General features: G+C 35.8%; 1 pseudogene; it reads right to left on the bottom strand.

Moving 5' to 3' along the window:
• Positions 1–816: 816 nt before the first annotated feature.
• Positions 817–6877, bottom strand: LOC147400359 (uncharacterized; annotated as a pseudogene).
• Between the last annotated feature and the right edge of the window lie 935 nt (positions 6878–7812).

Raw genomic sequence — 7812 nt, 5'->3', positions numbered from 1 at the left:
AGACAATGCCGAAATTTCGAGGTGCCACCTACTACCTTGAGATCTGACATAGGGAATTATGTTAGCATTCGGAGGGGCGCCACAAAAACAAGCAACAAATTGCATGAAACCAATAAATTCAAACGCGTTGACTCGACTCATTACGTTCAAAATTGGGTATCATGGCAACATATTATGTTAAAAGCATACAAAGAGAATTAAAATAAATAGCACACTACTAGTTCCTCATGTGATGTAAGATGAGTTCAACTGAGTTGACTCACCTAAGAATTCACCCCTATGGTTGATCTTCGAAATCCAATCCCTTTTTTTTATGGTCCAATCAAAGATCGCTTTGGGCGACCCAAAAAAATTTGAGATTTCAAAAAATATTACATTGAGTGTAGAATGACAGTTGTGAGCATAAGGAGTTAAGATTTTTTCCTTTTTCTTTAAAACAAACCGATTATTTTTTTTGCCACGTGGTGAGATCAATCCTTTAGCAAAATTTGAAATCTTACTAAATTGATGACGATAACCTTACCCCTCCCCTTTTTTTTAAAAAAAAAAAGAAGACAAAAAAACATAACAGGATAAGATTATAGAAAATGGAAGTTGTTCTACCATGGACGTGTTCAATCCAACCAACATAATTGCCATTACCGACCTGTTACTACAAGCCATACTTCGACTAAAGGGAACGGAAACACAAGGGAGGCTAAACATTGGTTCTTATTAAGAATACTAGAGAATAAATTACAATATGTACATGTGTGAGTAAGACGAGAAGAGCCATGTAGATACAGAGGGATGTAAGACTCACAGGAAAGGGTCGGTTCAGAGACTGTGTCTTGCTTTGGTAATAGTCTTTACCAAGCCTTTGATGATTTTCCAAAACCAAAACACGTTCATCACTGCCAATATGGAAGGCACCATTAGCAAGGTATAGAAGCCCAAAAGAAATATTTGTTTGATTTGATCAAAATGGAGGTACATGTGGATATAGAAAGACATGAACAAAAGGATCCTTGCAACCAGCCACCCCAAGAACATTGCGATGCCATTGAAGACATAAAGCTTGGAACCCTTTTGTCTAGCATAATCCAAGTACCATCTTAGATTTACAAAGGGAGTAGTGCTCTCCAAAAATAAAATCATCAGTATGTAAATTTGAGCTTGACCACTTATGAGCGTTAGGAAGATTGCAAACATGGAGAGCACATGATGTAGAACATACTCTAGACCACTTAAAGCTGGGAAATTCCAAAGGATCATTCCCAAATCTGAGAGAAAATAACCCACCGAGATCCCCAATATGGTGTTAGATAGGCCATAATTTTTTTTACAATCAATTCATCACGAGAACTTTCATTGAAAAGATCTGATAACAGAACAAGATAGAAAACAACAACTGCTACAATAAATGCATGGAATGTAGAAACACCCCGGTTGTTCCATTCAATTTGTTCTGCTTTGCTTAGCTTGGTATAGCCTTTGAAGCACAACAAGCTAATAAAACCTGTAACTTCATACACAATCATGCACATAACGATGCCAACCAAAACAGACGGAAGCTAGAAAAATTGTTCGCTTGGTGCGAAATAGTCAGCTAAGGTATCTAGTGCCATGTCACTTGTCATAGGAATTAACAAAGATCAAACTTAAGATATAAACAGAGAAGAAGAAGAAGAACAGAGGCGAATGGAGAGGGGTTTTGAAGTTTTTGAGAAGTGGTATTGGTTCTGGAACAAGGTATGGGTTGTAATTGTAACCACACGTCGAGCCAATACACTACACACGGCAAGCGTAGTAGATCGAGATAAAGAGAGAAACGTCTCTATCGGTTTACTGAATTTCGTCCTCTTATTTGTGGAGAAGAAGATAGAAAACAGTAAAAACGGATTTCTGTTAGCGGCACACCACGTAAAAAAAAAATTTGCAATTTTTTTTCTTGGAATTCTCTCCTCATCACGAACAACATTAAAAAATGCACTTTTTTGTTTCTTAATGCATCACTCACAAATAATTTATTTTCAAAACTCGCCACCCATGCATAGTAACGTGCTAAAAAAATTACATCCAATTTTTTTTTTTAAATGTAAAATCCATGACTCTCATCTCAATCACCATGATTTCATCCTCAATTTATATGTCAATTTGAATCTTTCATTGTTTAGGGTCATCAAAAATTGACCCTTAATTGGATCAAAAATAAAAATACAATCCCTAAAATCCAAATAAACAATCCACAATCAAGCCACGAAAATAAAAATAAAAGATAAAAATAAATAAATAAACAAATAAAATAAATCAAACTAAATAAATAAATAAACTAGGTCGATTTGGCAATGTTCCCATACTTGGGGCTTTTCAAGTTTGATCTTCAATAATCCCTAGTGGAGTCGTTACTGAAAGCATCCTCGATCCGCGGAGTGTGTGGATCCGCTTTTGAATTTTGAGGTTTGGGAGTCACCACCTAGTTATTTTGGTCTAGAAACCGAACACTGACTCTAAAAGACAAATAATACTAATCTATGACATAAAATACGGGTTCGGGGATCACATTACAAGGTTGGAAGGTGTTAGGCACCAACCCCGCCCTGCAAACGCCGATCTCTACTATTCCCCAGAGAAGATTATATTGCTAAAAGACCTAAAATAAATAAATAAAATAATATAAAAAATAAAAAAGTTTACCTTGATGATCGCAACAATGGTTCCCTCAGATCTGACGGAGAGATTCCTTACTTTGTTTCTGTCACTGGATCTGCTTCTAATCTTCTAAGATGAAGTATCTTATTCCTAGATCTAAGTGTTTTTTTTATGGATTTTTAGGTATTTTAGAAGGGTTTCTACGTGTTTTTTGAGCTAAAGTTCGAGTATGGACGTTAGGTAAGGAGTTAGGACTTCAAAATTAGGGTTTTGGGAAGGTTAGGGAGCCTTCTTGACCTACTTTTTCTAGGATTTTCTTTTTTATACGAAAATAGGCTGTAGAGACCCCTATTTATAGATTTTTTTAGGTGTTTTTTAGATAGAGTTAGTGTTTAATTAGAATTATTTTAGATAGAGTTAGTGTTTAATTAGAATTACATTAGATAGTTTTAGAGTTTAATTAGAATTCTATTAGGGTTAGGGTTTGACTTTGGTCTTATTAGATTGACTAGAATTTAGGGTTTTGACTTAAATCTTACTTAATTGACTTGATTTTAGGATTTTGACTTAAGTCTTACTTGATTGACTTGATTTTAGGGTTTTGATTTAAGTCTCACTTGATTGACTTTAATTTTAATTAGGATTTCACTTTACATTAATTAATGTTTTAATTATTAATTTTAGAATTTTTAATTATTAAAATTATAAAATTATCGTTTTACCCTCGAAGAGGACTTTTTGCGTTTTAAGTTATTTTTCAATGTTCTAGGATGTTTTGAAATCAATTTTTCGTAAGGAATTCAATGGGAATATTGGTTTGTGTCATTTGAAATTTTTTGTGCGAAATGATAGTGAACTTTATGAGGGGCATTTTCGTAATTTTATTTAATTTTGTGAAAATTGGTGAAAGGTTTATTTATTTTTGATTTTTTATTTTATGTGTTTGAAAATATTTTTCTAAGCGTAATGTAGGCTTTAAGGATGTTTTGAAGTTAGGGGTATTTTGATAATTTAATCATTTTTTAGTGATTTTTATCGTAAAGCTTCTTTTGGTCTGAAAAATGATGATTTCTATGTTTTTGGGGTCATATTTTCCTAGCGTAGTGTGGTTTCTACAATTTTGTTAGTTTGAAATACTTCATCCAAATTTTTGAAACACATCTGGTAACCAAATAGAGCATTGGAATAAACATCCATCATTGGGAATCGTTGCAATCAGGTTGACGAGTTGATTAATCAGGCGAATGCAAAAATGGGGTGTCTACAACAGTTTATCCTCATACAGGCTAGGAGTAATTTGATATTTTCTTCTTAATTTTTTACTATTCTTTTCCTTTTGTCTCTTTTTTTTTCTTCTTTGTTTTGTTTTGTAATTGTTGACTTACCCTAGTCTTAGGTTAAGAAATAAACGTGATGGCTCATAAGGGTTGACTAAGGTTGATAGTTAGTTTAAGATAGTAAAGATGGCCTTTCGTCATCTTAGGATCAATTTTTAAGCGTAATATTTCTTGATAGTGTCAACATTGATCGGATGAGGGAAGACTTATCCGTCCATTTTTTTAAGGATCAGAGCTCCTCGCATCATTACCTTTTTCACGATAAATGGTCCCTCATAGTTTGGTCGAAACTTTCCCCTAGCGTCTTCTTAGATTGACAAAATTTTCTTCAAAACAAGGTCTCAATAGTGAGAAATCTTTAGGTTTGACTTTTTTGTTGTAGGCACGGGTTATTCGTCGCTGATAGATCTATCTATTACAAATAGTTGCAAGGTGCTTCTCTTTAATCAGATTCAGTTGATCAAACCGAGCTTGAATCCATTCCATTTCATCCAACTCTGCTTCTTTCAAGATTCGGAGGGAAGGGATCTCGACCACTACAGACAAAACTGCTTCCATTCCATAAACTAATGAATACGGAGTTTTCCTAGTCGAAGTCCTGAACGAGGTTCGGTAGGAGTGAAAAACAAAAGGCAACATGTTGTGCCAATCCTCGTATGTAACAACCATCTTCTCAAAAATTCTCTTAATGTTCTTGTTGGTTGCCTCGACTGCTTCATTCATCTTGGGTCTATAATGTACCGAGTTATGATGAGTGATCTGGAAGTCTTCGCACATCTTGATCACATCCTTGTTCTTGAAATTTTTAACGTTGTCAGTAACTATCCCGCTAGGAAGTCCATATCGACAGATAATGTTGTTCTTTACAAACTTCAAGACATTGTTTTTCGTGACGTTGGCATATGATGTAGCTTCTACCCACTTAATGAAATAGCTGATAATAACTAAGATAAAGTGATGCCCATTTACAGTTTTCGATGAGATTTGCCCAATAACATCCATCCCCCAAAGTGAAAAAGGCCAAGAGGTGGTCATGTTATGTAACTCTGATGGTAGAGCGTTGATCTTGTTGGCATAAATCTATCATAGATGGCATTTGCGAATGTGCTGATAGCAATCACTCTCCATTATAGACTAGTAATATCCCATCATCATGATTTTCTTGGCTAGCATATGACCATTCATGTGGGGCCCATAGACTCCCCCATGTACAGTCTCGATTAGTCGTTTCTCTTCTGTTTCTGCCACACTGGAGTAGGACTTCATGATGTGATTTCTTGTATAGAATGTTATTGCTTAAGAAGAATTGGCCTATCAACTTCTGAATAGTCCTTCAATCATTAGGCGTTGCGTCTGATGGGAGGATTCGATCTTCAACATATGCCTTGATGTCCGAATACCATGGTTTTTCTTCAGGTTCTTCCACTTTGATGGTTAGACAACAAGCCGGTTCGTCTTGAAATCCAATCTCAATGGGGTCAATGACTAAGTCTTCTGAAATACTGATTATGGAAGCGAGCGTAACTAGTGTATCTATGAATTAATTATTAGCTATCGGCATATATGTAAATGAAATCCTTTTAAAGCTTAAGCTTAATTCTTCAAGATATTCATGGTAAAGTCTTCCATTCTCCGATCGTCTGATAGACTACCAAGCTTGAATCTTCGAACACATCGATTTCATCTATCTCGAGATCTAGTGTTGCTTTCAACCCTGCTATGCATGCTTCGTATTCAATCTCGTTGTTAGAGCATTGGAACTTTAATCTGATGGCGATTGGTACATGAGACCATTTTGATTTAATCAAAACTGCCATTATTCCGTTTATGTTCTGATTAGCTTCTCCGTCAAAGTATATTGTCCAGCCTGGTTCTTCGTCATCATCCTCAATCTCAACGAGTAATATGGCTTTATCGGAAAAGTTCGTCTTCAATGGCTCGTAATCAAATAATGGGTACTCGGCTAAATGCTCTGCAATGGCTTGCCCTTTGATGGCATTTTGAGTGACATAGGTGATGTCAAACTCGGATAATAATTGTCATTTTGCAGTGCGACCTGTTAGTTCTAATTTCTCAAAAAGTTACTTCAGGGGGTCCATCCTGGCAATAAGCATAATCAAGTAACTAAGCAAATAGTGACACAGTCGTTGAGATGCCTAGACTAATGTGCAGCTAGTCTTCTCAAGTATTGAATATTTTACTTCATACTCGATAAATTTCTTGCTGGGATAGTAGATGACATGTTCCTTCCGCCCTGATTTATCATGTTGTCCTAGTACACAACCCATTGACATTTCTTGTACTGAGATGTACATCAACAGAGGTCACCTTCGCGTAGGAAGGATCAAGACTGGTGGATTGAGCATGTATTGCTTGATATTATTGAATGCTTCTTAACAGTCTTTGCTCCACTTCTTTGGCATATCTTTTCTGAGTAGCATGAAGACTGGCTCACAGATAGGCATGAGTTGAGTAATGAATCGACTGATGTACTGTATTTTCCTCAAGAATGCCCGAACATCTCTTTCTGAAATAGGTGCCTTCATCTCAAGGATATATTTAGTTTTTGCCGAATCTATCTTGATGCCTCTTCTGCTGACGATGAACCCTAGTAGCTTGCTCGAGATTGTCCCGAATACACACTTTATCCAGTTGAGCTTTAAGCTGTACTTCCTTAGCCTGTCGAACAACTTCTTGAGATTTACTAGATGGTCATCTTCTATTTCGAACTTAGCGATCATATCGTCTACGTAAACCTCAATTTCTTTATGAATCATGTCATGGAATAATGCAGTCATTGCCAGTTGGTAAGTCGCCCTTTTATTTTTCAGCCCGAATGTCATGACTTTGTAATGGAAAGTATCCCATGGTATAATGAATGCGGTCTTTTCCTGGTTTTCTTCTACCATTTTTATCTAATTATAGCCTAAGAAGCCATCCATAAATGAGAACATGACGTGCCCTATTGTACTGTCGACTAGACTGTCAATGTGTGGTAATGGAAAATTATCTTTAGGACTGGTTTTATTTAGGTCTTGGTAGTCAATACACATGCGCACCTTTTCATCTTTCTTAGGTACTAGAAAAACCTTAGCCAACTACTCGGGATAAGTAGAAACTACGAGGAATCCAGCTTCGAACTGCTTCATGACCTCATCCTTGACCTTGAGGGTCCATTATGGTTTTAACCTTATCAATTTTTTCTTGATCGACTTGCTTCCGAGAGCGATTGACAGTTTGTGGACAACAAGATCAATGTCTAACCCAAGCATATCCCTGTATGACCATGCAAAGACGTCTTGATAGTTCTGTAAGAGTTTGACCATTTCTTCTTTTTGTTGCGACGTTAATAAGACTCCGATCTTGACAATTCGTGGGTTCTCATGATGTTCTACCATGTCTTTGATTTCTTTGGGTGAGTATTCCATTTCGTCCCCAAACTCTTCTTCATTCCCCATGAGGTCAAAATCGAGTTCAATGTCGAAATCATACCCGTCCCTTTCAAATTATGTTCTATCTGAGTACTCATTTAATCGAGACAAATCCCTTGAAAACTCTTTTTTTGATTTTTGAAAAATATCTATTTTTTTATAATTTTGAAAAGTTTTTTATTTTTCTGTCTTTTGAGAAAATTTTAATTTTTTGATTTTTGAATAATATTTATTTTTTTGTTGATTTTTGGATATCTGAAATAAGAAGAACAATCATGCAAATTCATTAGTAAAGATAGGAAGCCCTCAAAATAGTCTTTCTTAGAGGATGAGGGCTCGTTATGATCCTTGGGCAAATTAGATTCGTCTAATGGCATTTTTTTAAGCCTCAATAGCCTCAAGGGTTAACGGGA

The sequence above is a fragment of the Akebia trifoliata genome, chromosome 6 (genome assembly GCF_017979445.1).
Source record: "Akebia trifoliata isolate Shusen 1 chromosome 6, ASM1797944v1, whole genome shotgun sequence".
NCBI lineage: Eukaryota > Viridiplantae > Streptophyta > Magnoliopsida > Ranunculales > Lardizabalaceae > Akebia > Akebia trifoliata.
Note: the sequence above shows the minus strand (reverse complement) of the source record. Positions and strands in the feature narration are given on the sequence as shown.